Below are 17,535 nucleotides of genomic sequence, written 5' to 3'. Positions count from 1 at the left end.
GGACTACATGCTCCAAGAGGGCATGGCGAGGCTTGCACGCATGCGTGATGGGTGACTCTGTGTTTACGTGCTTCCCCCTCCCCCTCCCCCTCCCCCTGCATCAGCTTAGGTTGAGCGGAAATGAACAAAGGCGGCGCTTTGGGGATGGGTAGCGATAGGGGGAGGGGTAGATCTTCATGTATTTGAAGCATCAGGGTCACAGTGCCTAAGGTTCGCGGTTCCTGCCGTTTGTCTCGCAAGTTTGTATGTGGCTCCTCAATCCCAGAGCAGATTTAGGGGAAAGATGGATGTAATTTTGTACTGTATTTGTGGGAGTGGATGCAGTTTTGTAATGTATCCTAGGTTACTGAGGGACCTAAGGGTTGAAATTGGAGAGTCTTGGGTCACAACCTTTCAATCCTCCTTGGATATGGGGGTTGTTGCCAGAGAACTGGGGGTTTGCAAATGTTACACTTGTTTAAAAAGGGGGGGAAAGAAAGTGATCAACCCAACAATTACAGACCAGGCAGCCTAACGTCAGTGGTGGGGAAACTTTTAGAGACAATAATCTGGGATAAAATTAATTGGCATTTAGAAAAGTATGTGCTAATAAATGAAACTCGGCATGGATTTGTTAAAGGCAAATCATATTTGACTAACTTGATTGAGTTCTTTTGAGGATGTAATGGTTGATGAGTGTAGTGCAGTTGATGTTTATATAGACTTTCAAAAGTCATTGGACAAAGTACCACATAATAGACTTGTTAATAAAATTAAAGCCTAAGGAAATAAAGGGATAGTGGCAGCATAGATACAAAATTGGCTAATGGATAAAAAGTAGAGAGTAGTGGTGAATGGTTGGTTGTTTTTGAGACTGGAGGGAAGTATCCAGTGTTGTTCCTCAGGGGTTGGTATTAGAACCACTGCTCTTTTTGATATATATTAATGACCTGGACTTGGGTATACGGGGCATAATTTCAAAGCTTGCAGATGATATGAAACTTGGAAATGTAGTAAGCTATGAGGTGGATAATAACAGATTTCAGGAGGACATAGACTGATGAAATGGGCAGAGAAGTGTGAAGTGATACATTTTGGTAGGTAGAATGAGAGGCCGTATAAACTAAATGATACAATTTTAAAGGGGTGCAGGAGCAGAACAACCTGGGGGTGTATGTACACAAATCTTTGAAGATGACAGGACAAGTTGAGATGGCTGTTAAAAAAAGCATATGGGATCCTTGGCTTTAGAGGCAGAATACAAAAACATGGAAGTTATGCTAAACCTTTATAAAATACTGGTTAAGCCTCAGCCGGAGTATTGTTCAATTCTGGGCTCCACACTTTAGGAAGGATGTCAAGACCTTAGAGAGGTTGCAGAAGAGATTTACTAGAATGGTACCAAGGATGAAGGACTTTAGTTATGTGGAGAAGCTGGGGTTGCTTTCCTTAAAGGAGAGATGGTTAAGAGGAGATTTGATAGAAGTATTCAAAATCATGACCAGTTTTGATAGAGTAAACAAGGAGAAACTATTTCCAGTGGCAGAAAGGTTGCTAACTAGAGGACACAGATTTAAGGTGATTGGCAAAAGAACCAGAGGTGACCTGAGTAAACATTTTTACACAGCGAGTTGTTGCGATCTGGAATACACTGCCTGAAAGGGTGGTGAAAGCAGATTCAAAAGTAACTTTCAAAAGAGAATTCGATAAATAGTTGAAAGGAAAATGTTTGCAGGGCTATGGGGAAAGAGTGGGGTTGTGAGACTAGTTGGGTAGCTCTACCAAAGAGCTGGCACAGGCATGATGGGCTGAATGGCCTCCTTCTGCATCATTCTATGATCTATGTGAGGCGTGGAGGCAATTTTGTATGGTGAGGAGGGTGGATGGATGTAGTTTTGCAATGCATGTGTGGGAGATGGATGTAGTTTTGCGATGGATGTAGTTTTGCAATGTATGTGCATGGAGAGGAGGAGGTAGTGGTGTCGTTTTCTACTTGTGAGCCTGTGGGAGGAGAACAGTATTGTAATGTCAGTGGAATGCAATTTTGTATTGTGTTCATGTAGAGAGATGGTGGGAGGGGGGTGCAGTTTTGACTGAAGTTGAGAAAAATATAAATTGTTTACACCTCCTAGGGATTATGTAGTTTGGCCTACTAGGAGGTTGCTTTGATGCAATTGCCAATCCTCAGTGATTGCAACCCCAACCCCAGAGATGCTTCTGAATACGCTTTTCCATTGAAAATTGAGAACCCAAACAATATGAGGTGGGGGGTGGGTGCGGGTGAGGATTAGGCCTTGTGTAAATAGATTGGTGTGTTATTACTGACAGTTCTCATCATGTCAGTGTCCACTGTGATATGGCCCATGTCATTTACTATGCATTTTACTGCATGCTGCTGATTTTAAAGTATGTTGCACAAACCCCGGGGATGGACATATGAGGAGAGGTTGAGTAGATTAGGACTCTACTCATTGGAGTTCAGAAGAATGAGAGGCGATCTTATTGAAACATATAAGATTGTGAAGGGGTTGGATGCGGGGAGGATGTTCCCGATGATGGGTGAAACTAGAACTAGGGGGCATAGTCTTAGAATAAGGGGCTGCTCTTTCAAAACTGAGATGAGGAGGAACTACTTCACTCAGAGGGTGGTAGGTCCATGGAATATGCTGCCCCAAAAAGCTGTAGAAGCTACATCATTACATAAATTTAAAACAGAAATAGACAGTTTCCTAGAAGTAAAGGGAATTAAGGGTTATGAGGAGCGGGCAGGAATTTGGACATGAGTCTAGGTTCGGAGCGGTCATGGCCCTGTGGGTAGCGGAGCAGGCCCAGGGGCCGTGTAGCCTGCTCCTGCTCCTATTTCGTGTGTCTAATTCTGTTAGATTCAGGAGATGGTTCTGTGATAGTGGATTGGCGGTTAGGATCAGATCAGCCATGACCTTATTGAATGGCGGAGCAGGCTTGAGGGGCCGATTGGCCTACTCCTGCTCCTATTTCTTATGTTCTTATATTTGTATATATTTTCTGGCTCCCATGTTAGCTGACATTAACGGTTCGCTCTCCTCAAGCACTGTACTCCTCTTCTTCAAATCAGCTGTCCTCATGGCTCTCAAAAAATCCAACCCTTGACCCCTCCGTTCTTGCAAATGATCGCCCCATCTCCAACCTTCATTCCCTCTCCAAAATCCTTGAACGTGTCACCTCCCAAATCTGTGCCCATCTTTCCCGGAACTCCATGTTTGAATCCCTCCAATCCTGGTTTCCGCCCCTGCCACAGTACCGAAACAGGTCTCGTCAAAGTTGCAAATTACATCCTATATGACTGTGACAAAGGTAAACTATCCCTCCTCGTCCTTCTCAACCTGTCTGCAGCCTTTGACACAATTGACTGCTCCATTTCCTGCTTTTTTCCAGTTCTGACGAAAGGTCATCAACCTGAAACGTTAACTCTGTTTCTCGCTTCACAGATGCTGCCTGACCTGCTGAGTTTCTCCAGCATTTTCTGTTTTTATTATTATTGGTAAATAATTTGTTCTATAACACAATTTCATTTATATAGATCTACCTCAACTCTACCCCAGGACGTTAACCCTGCAGTTACTGGTGTATTTCCCCCTAATATTTAAGGACAAATAAACAATATTATGTAATATCTTACTTAGGAATTGCACTTTATATACTTGCACTGACAGTACATAAGAATTAGGAGCAGGAGTAGGCCATACGGCCCCTTGAGCCTGCTCCACCATTCAATAAGATCATGGCTGGTCTTTGACCTCAATTCCACTTTCCCGCCCGATCTCCATATCCCTTGATTCCCCTAGAGTCCAAAAATCTACCTACCTCAGCCTTGAATATACTCAAAGACTCAGCATATACAGCCCCTTGGGGTAGAGAATTCCAAAGATTCACTACCCTCTGAGTGAAGAAATTCCTCCTCATCTCGGTCTTAAATGGCCGACCCCTTGTCCTGAGACTATGCCCCTAGTTCTAGACTCTCCAGCCAGAGGAAACAGTGACTCAGCATCGACCCTGCCAATTCCCCCTCAGAGTGTTATATGTTTCAATGAGATCACCGTTCATTCTTCTAAACTCAAGAGTATAGGCTCAATCTCTCCTCACAGGACAACTCACTCATCCCAGGGATCAATCTAGTAAACCTTTGTTGCAATGCCTCCAAGGCAAGCATGTCCTTTCTTAGATAATGCAACCAAAACTGTGCACAGTACTCCAGGTGCGGTCTCGCCAAAGTCCTGTACAATTGTAGCAAGACTTATTTACTCTTGTACTCCAACCCCCTTGCAATAAAGGGCCAACATGTCATTTGCCTTTCTAATTGCTTGCTGTACCTGCATGCTAACTTTCTGTGTTTCCTGTACGACGATATCTAAATCTCTCTGAACACCAACATGTAGGGGGTTTCTCTTGCTCGTTCTGGTCTCCTACCAGGCTTCGTGCAATAATTACCCTTGAGTGGTTCGATCCACTCTCCCCTACGGTTCTAGACCTTGGACTTAGGTGCAGGGAACTGTATTGCAGAGAAAGACTCAATAGACCAGGTTGAATAGCACGAAATGGATGCTTTTATTATTAAACAGTTTGCAGCATTATAAAATACATGTCATAAGCACAAATTAAAGCAACTACAAGCATGCACATATCTATAAACTTAATTCCATGGAAATGGGAAACACGGCACATCGAAAAAGGGGGAACACATTACGATTACCCTTACCCCCTCCCCTAGACCTAGACTAAGTTTCGGCCTGAGGAACTCGGAATCATGCTCACCACTTTCAGATTCGCAAAAGAGGGGGTTCGCAGCCTTTTGGTACAGCTTTCCGTCGTCACGTGGATTTGGAAACTTCTGGCGCAGCTTGTTTTTCTCTCTCTCAGACGATGAGGCAGTGGACACAGCCTTGATGAGCGCTCGTCATGGTTGAATCCGTTAACAAGCTGTTGAAGAACTGGATACACATGGGAGAATCGGCCACCGATGTGATGTTGAATACTGGATGCACATGGGAGAGTCCAGTAAGGAAAAACTGTGAATGGGATGTTGAGGCACGGAAGTGCTAGGCCCGGAGTGTCCTTTTATTTCTCGCTCCCGCCTGGCTCGGCGGTTTTCCAGAGGGTGTCTTCTCCTTCGGCCTGGGTCGTCGATGATCTCCCGACAAAAGTACCCGGGCCACCCTCGTCGTGGCCGAGCCTTGCCTGGCCGAACACCGACCACGTTCCGAAACCGAAGTGTTTAACCGAAGAGCCCGTCCCGAATTTCTTGAATCGCAATTGCTGAAACGTGTTCTCCAAGCGTGAAGCCTGGATCGTGAAGCGAAGCGTCCAGCCTGTGTCCTTACGAAAATTCGCCAATCGCGCCCTGATGGACTTTTCAAATCCATAGTTATACTTTTTTGGGACAGTCTTATCTCCCGCCAGATCATAGTCCAGTCTTTGTAATATTTTTGGCGGGCAGAAATCTCTGCAGGGGCACTTTGTCTTGTAACGGGAGCCGGTGATAGCTTAACTGGCCTTCCTGGGCCGATAATGTCTTTTACTTTGTCACCGTAACTCGGTTCGCATATTGATCGGTCTGGAGATTGCACTTGATGGCTGTTAAACGGTCTTTCCTTTGTACAGTAAATGGGTTTAAGTGTTCATTCAATTGTCCACCCATATCTTGATGGGCCCCATCCTGTTACCTGAAACTGTCTTGTACTTAGAATCCAATTAATATGTATGCCCAGTTCCCTGAGTTTCGGTTTCCCGATACTGGCTTTCGCGGGCTTACTGTCCTCAATCCACAAGCCTGTCTGGCTTGCAGTAGCAGAAATCAAATGGTCCAAGAAACTGATCACGAGATCCGGCGGCCATTTTGTATGCCCCTTTTTATCAAAGGGTTTTCTGTACAAGCTTCTTTTGGTCAATAAAGCTGTATTATTAATCCTGTTTTCTTGCGTGATTAGTTAATGAAAATTTTCGAATCTTACAGTCCCCCCTGTGATACTGATAGCTTGCTTACAGTATCAATAATCCTTGGTGAGCAAATTTTCCTGATTCCTCACGTCCAAACATTCCTGGTAATTAACTATCTATGACCCCCACGACACATGCAGTTCCCATTTCAGAAAATTACCTTGTGTACAGTTGGACAATCACAGGCAGTATTACCTTAAACTATAACACATTCATCTTTCAGATGTGAAGGGGCCAATGCTCCTTGCACCACCTGCATACACCTTTTATTAATCAAAAAAACAAAACTTCACCAACGGCTATAACATTATAGTATTCACACACTTAAATCATGCAGTGGCTGAAATCTAAAAATGGAGGGACGCTTTAACTTTTAATACTAGCCGCTTACACTGGGGTGTCCTCTTCCCCCACTCGTACATAGCGTTCTCTCCATTCTCCTGTGTTCTCGTGCCTCTGGAGGCGTTTGCCTCTCTTGCAATGCACGAACAATAAAAATATTACAATTAAAACCTGACACACTACTAGGATGTGGGATGCTATTCTAATCCAGGCCGGGATCTCTATATTGGTGAACAGGTCCCACCATGGTAGGGTGACTATGTCCAATATGTCTTTCCCTATCTCTATTGTCTTCTGCTCCAGTGTGTAGAAATGTTTCTGTGAAACTATAACGGCTTTTAAGATTTTGGTGAGGTGTTCGGGGAGAGGGGGAATGACATCCGAAATGCGCGACGAATCGCTGCAAGTCCGTGAAATTCTCTTTTACAGTGAGGTGAACGGTGGAGGGTGCAGGAATGGGGACAATCCGTTGTTGTGCCAATTGAACTTCAGCCCTGGCTTTGAAACAGAAACTGCTGTCACTGACCGGACACCCCTCGTGCTGTCCGTGGCGGTAGTGAGGCGCTGCAGTGGTGACACAGTATGTCCCACCTCCGATATATGCCACCTGCAGGGGCACATGGTCCTTTGCCATTGCCTCCATGGTGCAATTTATCGGCTTCGTGCTAGCGGCTCTGAACCCGCACTGTGGTTTCAAAAAGGCATTCAAATGCTGGGGGCACAGGATGATGTGTGCTCCCCGGCTACGACACCCCGAGAGGTCGGTGCCTGTCATCGTACGCTCCCATCTGATGACATAAGGCGGGACCACTGCGTAACGAATGTGCGCACCCCCCTGAATGACTCCAATGTTTTCCACCCTGTATACCGGGGCGGGCTTTGCTGTGGGACCCAACACCGGCATCCTTACCACTATTCCCATGATAGTGTGGTTTGAGCGTCCGCCGTCCACTGGGACTGGGTACGCTTCTGCAGCTAGTCTGAGCTGGCATGGACTTAATGCATTCTCAAAAGGGTGGAGCGCTTGCAAGTGCTTGTTGCTGATCCAGGACGGGACCAAACCTTGTTTTAAACCCTCCAGATTACTGCGGCCCTCGCCCAGTAACCACGCCCCGTATAGCACACAAGCCTCGTTCTGCGCAGCCTGATCGGACGCATTCCGATCCTCCTTAATGAGCGCATTTACCGTCCTAGCGTGTTTCTCCAGCTCAGCAATTATTTCCTTTAAGTGTAGTGTCATGGCTTGGTCTTCATGCAGCTCAGAACCCACTACCTTATTTTCGCTTGTCAGTATGTTCCTCAACTGTGTTTTTAAACCATTGATCTGTGTCTGCAGCTCCACGTTGTCTAGAGCGTTGACAACAGACATTCCGGTGTTAAAAGCAGTGAAAATGTCATTTACAGTACCCCTTCTTTGCCTTCCTACCCGATCCAAAACTTCCTGTGGTGTGGTGTATAATTTGGCCTTGTCGATGTCGGCAAAGTCAAACTCGTAAAATTGTCTGAACATTCGGGTTAACAGTACCTGATACAACTGTTCCGTTTCCCTGGGACACCACTCAGGCAATTGTACCTCAGTGAGGTTTAAAATCACTGAGGCCACCGCGTAGTGTACCCCTTGGTACAACACCTGTCCGGTGGGTACCAATACTAGACCGTTCCCGGGTCCCTTTGTGGTGGTAGGGCACCCTTCCTTCTGGGCCAGCGCTACCGGAATCGTGGGCAGGGGCTTGCGTGGGCGGGTGATGAGTTCAGTGGCGTTTACTGGAATCGGGGAGTATGGGGCTCCGCACGCCCGAGTGCTGACATCCCATCTCATCCCCTTTCCTTCATCTTGCCACTGCCTCTGGAAAAAGATGGATACGCCCTTGGGGCAGACGTGTTTCGAACCCCACATACAGACATATATCCCTTCATCTGGTTCCCACCATTTGTCCCAACACGCACGTAATTGTCCGTGAGTCCCCGTAATTGTCCGATGGGTATTGTTACCCAGTCGCTCCCACTCGATAGTAGAGTTCTTCATGTCCTTTCCCAGCTTTCGTAGCCACCACCATCGACTTAGTGGTACGTTCTCATTACATACCAAACAGATCCTTTTTCCCATGGTAACGCTGACTCTGGGTGCAAGGATCCTCACCCGAGGGCACGATAATGAAGTCTCTTGGTAGGCAAAACCGAAATTGCTGGAGTATTCCGTAGAATTCATCCCCAGCCATCCTGGCCATCTCCCTTGGTGGAAGTAGGTGGCGGTATCGTCAACCTCTCGCTTCCCCGTCCCATCCGTCGCGATGGGGGCCGTGTCCCCGGAACATCCGAACATGATGACGTCCTTGGTGCGGCCCCGGTAGGCCAGCCCGCACCCGATCGCCGCGAGCGTCACGAGAATCCTCTCCATCGTATCCCTGGTTTCTGTAATCGATAAGATGATGTAGCCAGGCTCCCAACAGGTGCTGGCTTAATTAAACGAACGCGCGGATCCCTTGACCCGCTTCCAAAACAAAACACACATACTGGGCAGACTTCGAAAACTATCCTTTAAACATCCCATCATCTTAAACTTTACCCATCTTAAACTAACATTAAAATTACTTAAACTTAACATCATTATCTAAACCCATATACAGCGCCGCCCTCCTTCGGGCAGCCTACCTAATTCCTGTGAGGGCTGCAGTGTGCCGCTTCCTGTGGCGGGGCTGCACTGACCTTCGGCTTTGACCCCCGCAGCCTGTCGCTGCTGAACGGGAATCGTGCCTTTCTTGGGCTGCTCTGTACCGAGGTTGGGGAAGATAGGGAGAATTGGGCCATTGTTTTCTGGGCTGGGGCATTCGAGTCGACCTACGAGGGGCTGCCTTGGGTGAGGCTCCCAGGGCTGACGGACCGGGGGTTGGGACTTTCACCGTCACAGCCTGTGGTCCCACCACAGCTGCCGGCTCCGGCTCCCTTCCCTCAGGCTCCGCCCCCCCCCGGGGCCGGGATTTGTGGCATCCGACTCCACCTCACCTGTCCCTACAGGTAGTGAGTCTCCGCCCCCAATCCCTACCTCCCCCAAGCTTGAGTCGAGGGCGGGATCTTCGTCCTCTGACTCTTCCTCCTCCGTGATCGGGTCAAGGGCGGGGCTGAGCCGTTCGGGCTCCTCTTCGTCCGAATCCCAAATCAGAGGGGAGACCTCCCACTCCAATGGGATGACTCCTCCCTTCACGCAGGCCACTGTTCCAGCCTGTGTGGTCTGTGACCCTGTCGCAGGCTGAGGATTTTTGTCCTCAGACCTGGCCACTGTTGTTTGCCCTTGTGCTCCCGACTTAAACAGTTTGCACTAGTTAATGTGAAACCATTTAGTACGTCGGGGCACCTTCACTGCATAAACCATGGGGCTGGCCTTGTCTACAATGCTGTAAGGCCCCATGTACAGTGGTTCAAAACTCCCCACCCGGGCATAGTTCCTAACCATGACCTGGTTTCCGACTTCCCACTCTTGTTGCTTACGAGGTTCCAGCAACAGTCGGTTCCCCTGATGCTGTCTCCCCATGTTCCCAGCCGCCTGCCCATAAATCTGCTTCAGGTGCTCCAAAAGGGTTTGGACGAACTTGTCTCGCTTCACCTCTTGGAGCTGGCCCTCAGTGAGCACCGGGGCTAGTACATGGGTGGGTGGGTGTTCGCATGATCCTCCCAGTCATTAATTCGTGCGGGGAGTACCCTGTACTTTTGGACTGGCTGGCTTGGATCCCCATGAGGACTAAAGGCAGGACCTCCGCCCATTTCTGGGGCGAGCCCATTGTCTCTTTCCTCAGCTTTTCCTTGAGGGTCCGGTTCATGCGTTCAACAATCCCGGATGACTGGGGATTGTACGCTACGTGCCACTTCCCTTCAATGCCCAAGAGCATGAGGGTGTTCTGCATCACTTGACCGGTGAACTGACTCCCTTGGTTGGACTCAACAAAACGGGGGAGTCCCCACCGTGAGAACACTTCCCGGATCAAGATCTTGGCAGTACCCAGCGCCGTAGCTGTTCTGCACGGGAAAGCTTCTACCCATTTGGTGAACACATCCACCAGGACAAGGCAATACTTATAGCCGCCCTGGGCGGCGGGCAGGGGCCCTATGTAGTCGACCTGAATCGACTGCCATGGTCCCTCTACCCTCCTGATGTGCCCCATGTGCACCTTCCTTTTCTGGGGGTCTGGGTTGTTTGCAGCGCACACAAGACAGCTCGCACAGAACTCGCGGACCTCGTCTCTAAGTCCCGGCCACCATCCCACCTGCTCTACCCGTTGCCAGGTAACCTCAGGCCCGGGGTGTCCTGCCCCTGGACCCTCGTGGGCCAGTTGAAGGAATTCCCTCCGGTGCTGCTGCGGCACAACCCACTGTTCCTCTCGGAACAGCATGCCTTCTTTGACTGAGAGGGCTGCCGTACTGTACGGACCCTCTACCTGCTTGCCCTCAGTCCATGCTAATATATTACCCCCAACCCCATGAGCCCTAATCTTACTTAGCAACCTTATATGTGGCACCTTATCGAATGCCTTTTGGAAATCCAAATATACTACATCCACTGGTTCCCCTTTATTTACCGTGCTAGTTACATCCTCAAAAAGCTCTAAATTTGTTAAATACGATTTTCCTTTAATAAAACCATGTTGACCCTGTCTAATCATATTATGATTTTCTAAATACCTTGTTACCACTTCCTTAACAATGGATTCCAGCATTTCCCCGATGACTGATGTCAGGCTAACTGGCCTGTAGTTCCCTGTTTTCTCTCTCCCTCCTTTCTTGAATAGTGGGATTACATTTGCTACCTTCCCTTCCTAATCCCCTGGAACTGTTCTAGAAGCTAGGGAATTTTGAAAGATCACTACCAATGCATCCACTATCTCTGCAGCCACCTCCTTTAGAACTCTAGGCTGTCGTCCATCAGGTTCAGGGGAATTGCCGGCTTTCAGTCCCATTAGTTTCTCAAGTACTTTTTCTCTACTGACATTAAGTTCCTCACTCTCATTAGCCCCTTGGTTCCTCACTATCTTTGCTATTATTTTATCTTAATCACTGCAGAGTTTCTATTTCTGTTTTGGTTTCTTTTCACATATGTCAATGTCTTTTGTATTTTAATCTGCAATAGCTTTACCAATATTTAATATAATTAAAAGAAGACTGATTCTTTACAAAAATCCTTACTTGCTATGGTTTCAATTATAAGACACCAGTATTTGGGGGGGAAATCATATGAATAAGGCAATCTACTGCTCAACTTAATAGCAGCTGGATAGATTGTGATCAAAACTGATAATCAAACAATCATAGAAAGTTTGGTACAGAAGTGGCTATTTTGGCCATTATGACTGTTTTATGTAAACTATTATAGAGTTGAAGCTTCCTAGTGAGAACATGCCTATGGTGATCCCTTATCTTTTTGGACCTTGTTAAGAAAACAGCAGTTAAAAATATGTCAACTCTACTCCCCGATTGTTCAAGTTTATCCAGTGAATAAATGAACCATATACCTTTTTTTAAAGAAGGTAGGCTTCAGGTTTGATTCTTGGACTCTGCTGAGTTAGCTCTTTTCAGACCAAGTAATGGTAGGGGCACTGCATTTAGTTTTGAGAGAGGAGGTGAGTGCAGAAAATTAAATTAGCTTTATTTTCACAGGAATGCAAATTGGATCTAGGTTAGGGAGAGTAGACTCCCACTCATGCATGCAGGCAGCGCTGTTCATGATTTTTCCACTAACTACAATTTTTCATGATTGAAAATGGGTGATAAGGCAGTCAGTACTTTTCAATTATTAAAATATGGGTCATGGATTGTTTTTAAAATCTTACCTTTTTGTGGCAAGGCTTTGCAGTTAGTATTTATGTTGCAAGGCAATGCCTCAGATATATGGCTTTTGACTTAAAATCTCACATGTAGAATGAGATGAAACTCTTCTTTCCTGGCAGATGCAAGCTTTTACATGAAATGATTGGGTTGTCTCAATCCCTTTAATAGTGAGTGCGGCAAAAAGTGGTTATAATTTAGCACAAACTGGCAATTTCACTCACCAGGTCACAAGTTTGGGGTTGGTGTAGAAAATTGAAATGTCACTTGTGCAGAAACAGGGTAGTCTTCTGATGCTGGTGTTGAAACAGATTAGAGGAGCTTTACCATGCATCTACTCCATGATATGCCTGAGCTTGGGAGTGTTTGATGCTGACAATAGGCTTCTGATGTCAAAAGTAAAAAAAAATCAATTCTCATCACTTGTGTTTGGTGGGGTTATCCCACGTCAGTCAGTGCGAGGAGCTGCAACAGACCATCGAAAGGGATTACAACAACCTCTGTGACAAGCAACCGATTGGAAGACATCTTTTCAGGCAGTTCTGTGACACTCGATTAGAATTGAAGAGCTGTATCAGCCTCAGTGTTTCAATTTATCAACAGTTTAACATCAGCTCAAGCAAACAGATAATGCCCCCTATCACCTGGTCCTTACCAATGTGTGTTCTTGAGGTTAATAATTATCCCACATACAGTTTACTGGATTTAACATTTTCTTTTAAGTAGTGGATATAACTTTCTCAGACTAGAGTCTACAGACTAAAATAATCTGAAGCACAAAAGGTCAGCAGAAGCTAAAAGTACAAAAACATTTTGGGAGGATGAATGAGGAGAGACCATACACACAAAATGGTACAATTTTAAAGGGGTGCAAGAAGAGAAAGACCTGGGGGTACTTGTGCACTAATCTTTGAAGCTGATAGGACAGGTTAACAAAGCAGTTAAAAAAAGCATATGGAATCCTAGTTTTTTTTTTTATTCGTTCATGGCATGTGGGCATTGCCGGCAAGGCCAGCGTTTATTGCCCATCCCTAGTTGCCCTTGAGAAGGTGGTGGTGAGCCGCCTTCTTGAACCGCTGCAGTCCATTTGGTGAAGGTACTCCTACAGTGCTGTTAGGGAGGGATTCCAAGATTTTGACCCAGCGACGATGAAGGAACGGTGATATACTTCCAAGTCAGGATGGTGTGTGACTTGGAGGTGGTGGCGTTCCTATGTGCCTGCTGCCCTTGTCCTTCTAGGTGGTAGAGGTCGCGGGTTTGGGAAGTGCTGCCGAAGAAACCTTGGCGAGTTGTTGCAGTGCATCTTGTAGATGGTACACACTGCAGCCACGGTATGCCGGTGGTGGAGGGAGTGAATGTTTAAGGTGGTGGATGGGGTGCCAATCAAGCGGGCTGCTTTGTCCTGGATGCTGTCGAGCTTCTTGAGTGATGTTGGAGCTGCACTCATCCAGGCAAGTGGAGAGTATTCCGTTACACTCCTGACTTGTGCCTTGCAGATGGTGGAAAGGCTTTGGGGAGTCAGGAGGTGAGATACTCGCCACAGAATACCCAGCCTCTGACCTGCTCTTGTTGCCACAGTATATATGTGGCTGGTCCAGTTACATTTCTGGTCAATGGTGACCCCCAGGATATTGATGGTGGGGGATTCGGCGATGGTAATGCTGTTGAATATCAAGAGGTGGTGGTTAGACTCTTGCTTGTTCGAGATAGTCATTGCCTGGCACTTGTGTGGCGCAAATGTTACCTGCCATTTATCAGCCCAAGCCTGAATGTCATCCGGGTCTTGCTGCATGCGGGCATGGACTGCTTCATTATCTGAGGAGTTGCGAATGGCACTGAACACTGCAATCATCAGCGAACATCCCCACTTCTGACCTTATGATGGAGGGAAGGTCATTGATGATGCAGCTGAAGATGGTTGGGTCTAGGACACTGCCCTGAGGAACTCCTGCAGCGATGTCCTGGGACTGAGATGATTGACCTCCAACAATCACAACCATCTTCCTTTGTACTAGGTATGAATCCAGCCAGTGAAGAGTTTTCCCCCCAATTTCCATTGACTTCAGTTTTACTAGGACTCCTTGATGTCAGACTCGGTCAAATGCTGCCCTGTTGTCAAGGATGGTCACTCTTACCTCACCTCTGGAATTCAGCTCCTTTGTCCATGTTTGGACCAAGGCTGTAATGAGGTCTGGAACTGAGTGGTCTTGGCGGAACCCAAACTGGGCATCAGTGAGCAGGTTATTATTGAGTAAGTGCTGCTTGATAGCACTGTCGACAACATCTTCCATCACTTTGCTGATGATTGAGAGTAGACTGATGGAACAGTAATTGGCTGGATTGGATTTGTCCTGCTTTTTGTGGACAGGACATACCTGGGCAGTTCTCCACATTGTCAGATAGATGCCAGTGTTGTAGCTGTACTGGAACAGCTTGGCTAGAGACGCAGCTAGTTCTGGAGCACAAGTCTTCAGCACGACAGCCGGAATGTTGTCGGGGCCCACAGCCTTTGCTGCATCCAGTACGCTCAGCCGTTTCTTGATATCATGTGGAGTGAATTGAATTGGCTGATAAGTGGCTTCTGTGGTGGTGGGGACCTCAGGAGGAGGCCGATATGGATCATCCACTCGGCACGTCTGGCTGAAGATGGTTGCAAATGCTTCAGCTTTGTCTTTTGCACTCGCATGCTGGGCTCCACCATCACTGAGAATGGGGATATTCATGGAACCACCTCCTCCCGTTAGTTGTTTAATGGTCCACCACCATTCACGACTGGATGTGGCAGGATTTTGATCTGATCCGTTGATTGTGGGATCGCTTAGCTGTGTCTGTAGCATGCTGCTTCCACTTTTTAGCATGCATATAGTCCTGTGTTGCTGCTTCCCCAGGTTGGCACTGCATTTTTAAGTACGCCTGGTGCTGCTCCTGGCATGGTCTTCTACACTCCTTATTGAACCAGGGTTGACCCCTGGCTTGATGGTAATGGTAGAGTGAGGGATATGTCGGGTCATCAGGTTACAGATTGTGGTGGAATACAATTCTGCTGCTGCTGATGGCTCACAGTGACTCATGGATGTCCAGTTTTGAGCTGCTGGATCTGTTCTGAATCTAACCCATTTAGCAAGGTGGTAGTGTCACACAACACGATGGAGGGTGTCCTCAGTGTGAAGACGGGACTTCGTCTCCACAATGACTGTGCGGTGGTCACTGCTACCAGTGTTGTCATGGAGAGATGCATCTGCGACAGGTAGATTGGTGAGGACATGATCAAGTAGGTTTTTCCCTTATGTTGATTCTCTCACCACCTGTTGCAGGCCCAGACTGGCAGCTATGTCCTTCAGGACTCGGCCAGCTATGATGCTACCGAGCCACTCTTGGTGATGGACATTTAAGTCCCCCACCCAGAGTACATTCTGTGCCCTTGCTACTCTCAGTGCTTCTTCCAAGTGGTGTTCAACATGGAGGAGTACTGATTCACTGAGTGAGAGTGGTAGGTGGTAATCAGCAGGAGGTTTCCTTGCCCATGCTTGACTATGAGACTTCATGGGGTCCAGAATCGATGTTGAGGATTCCCAGGGCCACTCCTTCCCGACTGTGCCACCAGCCCTGGTGGGTCTGTTAATGCCAGTGGTACAGGACATGATGGAGGAGTCTAGGACATTGGCTGAAAGGTATGATTATGTGAGTATGACTATGTCATGCTATTGCTTGACTAGCCTGTGAGACAGCGCTCCCACTTTTGGTATAAGTCCCCAGATGTTGCAGGGTTGACTGGAATGATGTGCTGTTGTCGAGTCCGTAGCCGGTGCTGAGGTCGATGCCAGGTGGTTTGTCCGGTTTTATTATTTTTGCTTTTCGTAGCAGTTTTTTACTGCTGAGTGACTTGCTCGGCCATTTCAGAGGGCAGTTAAGAGTCAACCACATTGCTGTGGATCTGGAGTCACATATAGGCCAGACCAGGTAAGGACGGCAGATTTCCTTCCCAAAAGGACATTAGTGAACCACATGGGTTTTTACGACAATCCGATAGTTTCATGGTCACCATTACTGATAGTAACTTTTTATTCCAGATTTATTTAATTAACTGAATTTAAATTCCCCAGCTGCCGTGGTGGGATTTGAACTCGCATCTCTGGATTACTAGTCCAGTGACATTACCACTATAGAAACATAGAAACATAGAGATAGGAACAGGAGTAGGCCATTCGGCCCTTCGAGCCTGCTCCGCCATTCAATGAGATCATGGCTGATCTTCGTCTGAGATCTTAGCTGATCTTACCAGTTCAGTACCCCGTCCCCGCCTTTTCTCCGTAACCCTTAATCCCCTTAGCCTTCAGAAATATATCCAATTCTCTCTTGAAAATATTTATTGAATTAGCCTTCACAGCCCTCTGTGGCAGGGAATTCCACAGGCTCACCACTCTTTGAGTGAAGAAATTCTTCCTCATCTCTGTTTTAAATGATTTGCCCGCTATTTTTAGACTGTGGCCCCTGGTTCTGTGCTCCCCTGCCATTGGAAACATTCTCTCTGAATTCAGCCTGTCCAGGCCTGCCATAATTTTATATGTTTCGATGAGATCCCCTCTCAATCTTCTAAACTCCAGTGAGTACAAGCCCAAACTATTCAATCTCTCCTCGTAGGTCATTCCCGCCATTCCAGGTATCAGCCTGGTGAATCGCCGCTGCACTCTTTCCATGGCAAGAACATCCTTCCGCAGATGGGGCGACCAAAACTGTACACAATACTCCAGATGCGGTCTCACCAGCACCTTGTACAGCTGTAGTAAGGTATCCCTATTCCTATACTCGAACCCCCTTGATATGAAGGCCAACATACCATTTGCCTTCTTAATCGCCTGTTGCACCTGCATGCTCTCCTTCAGTGACTGGTGCGCAAGAACACCCAGGTCCCTCTGCACTTCCCCATCTCCCAATCTATTGCCATTTAGATAATAATCTACCCTCCTGTTTTTACCCCCAAAGTGGATAACCTCGCATTTATCCACATTATAGTGCATCTGCCACGTATCCGCCCATTCCCCCAACCTGTCCAAATCGCACTGTAGCCTCCTGACATCCTCATCAGAGCCCACCCCTCCTCCTAGTTTAGTGTCGTCAGCGAATTTGGAAATATTGCATCCAATTCCCTGATCCAGATCATTTATATATATTGTGAACAGCTGGGGTCCCAGGACAGATCCTTGCGGCACCCCGCTGGTCACTGCCTGCCACTCCGAAAACGAGCCGTTTATTCCAACTCTCTGTTTTCTATCCGCCAGCCAGTTCTCTATCCACGTTAATACTTTGCCCCCAATCCCATGAGCCTTAATTTTGCATGATAATCTTTTGTGTGGAACCTTATCGAAGGCTTTCTGGAAGTCAAGGTACACCACATCCACTGGCTCTCCCCCATCTATTTTACCATCC

The sequence above is a fragment of the Somniosus microcephalus genome, chromosome 5, assembly GCF_052327205.1.
Source record: "Somniosus microcephalus isolate GS21.2 chromosome 5, FLI_Smic_1.0, whole genome shotgun sequence".
Lineage (NCBI taxonomy): Eukaryota > Metazoa > Chordata > Chondrichthyes > Squaliformes > Somniosidae > Somniosus > Somniosus microcephalus.
Note: the sequence above shows the minus strand (reverse complement) of the source record.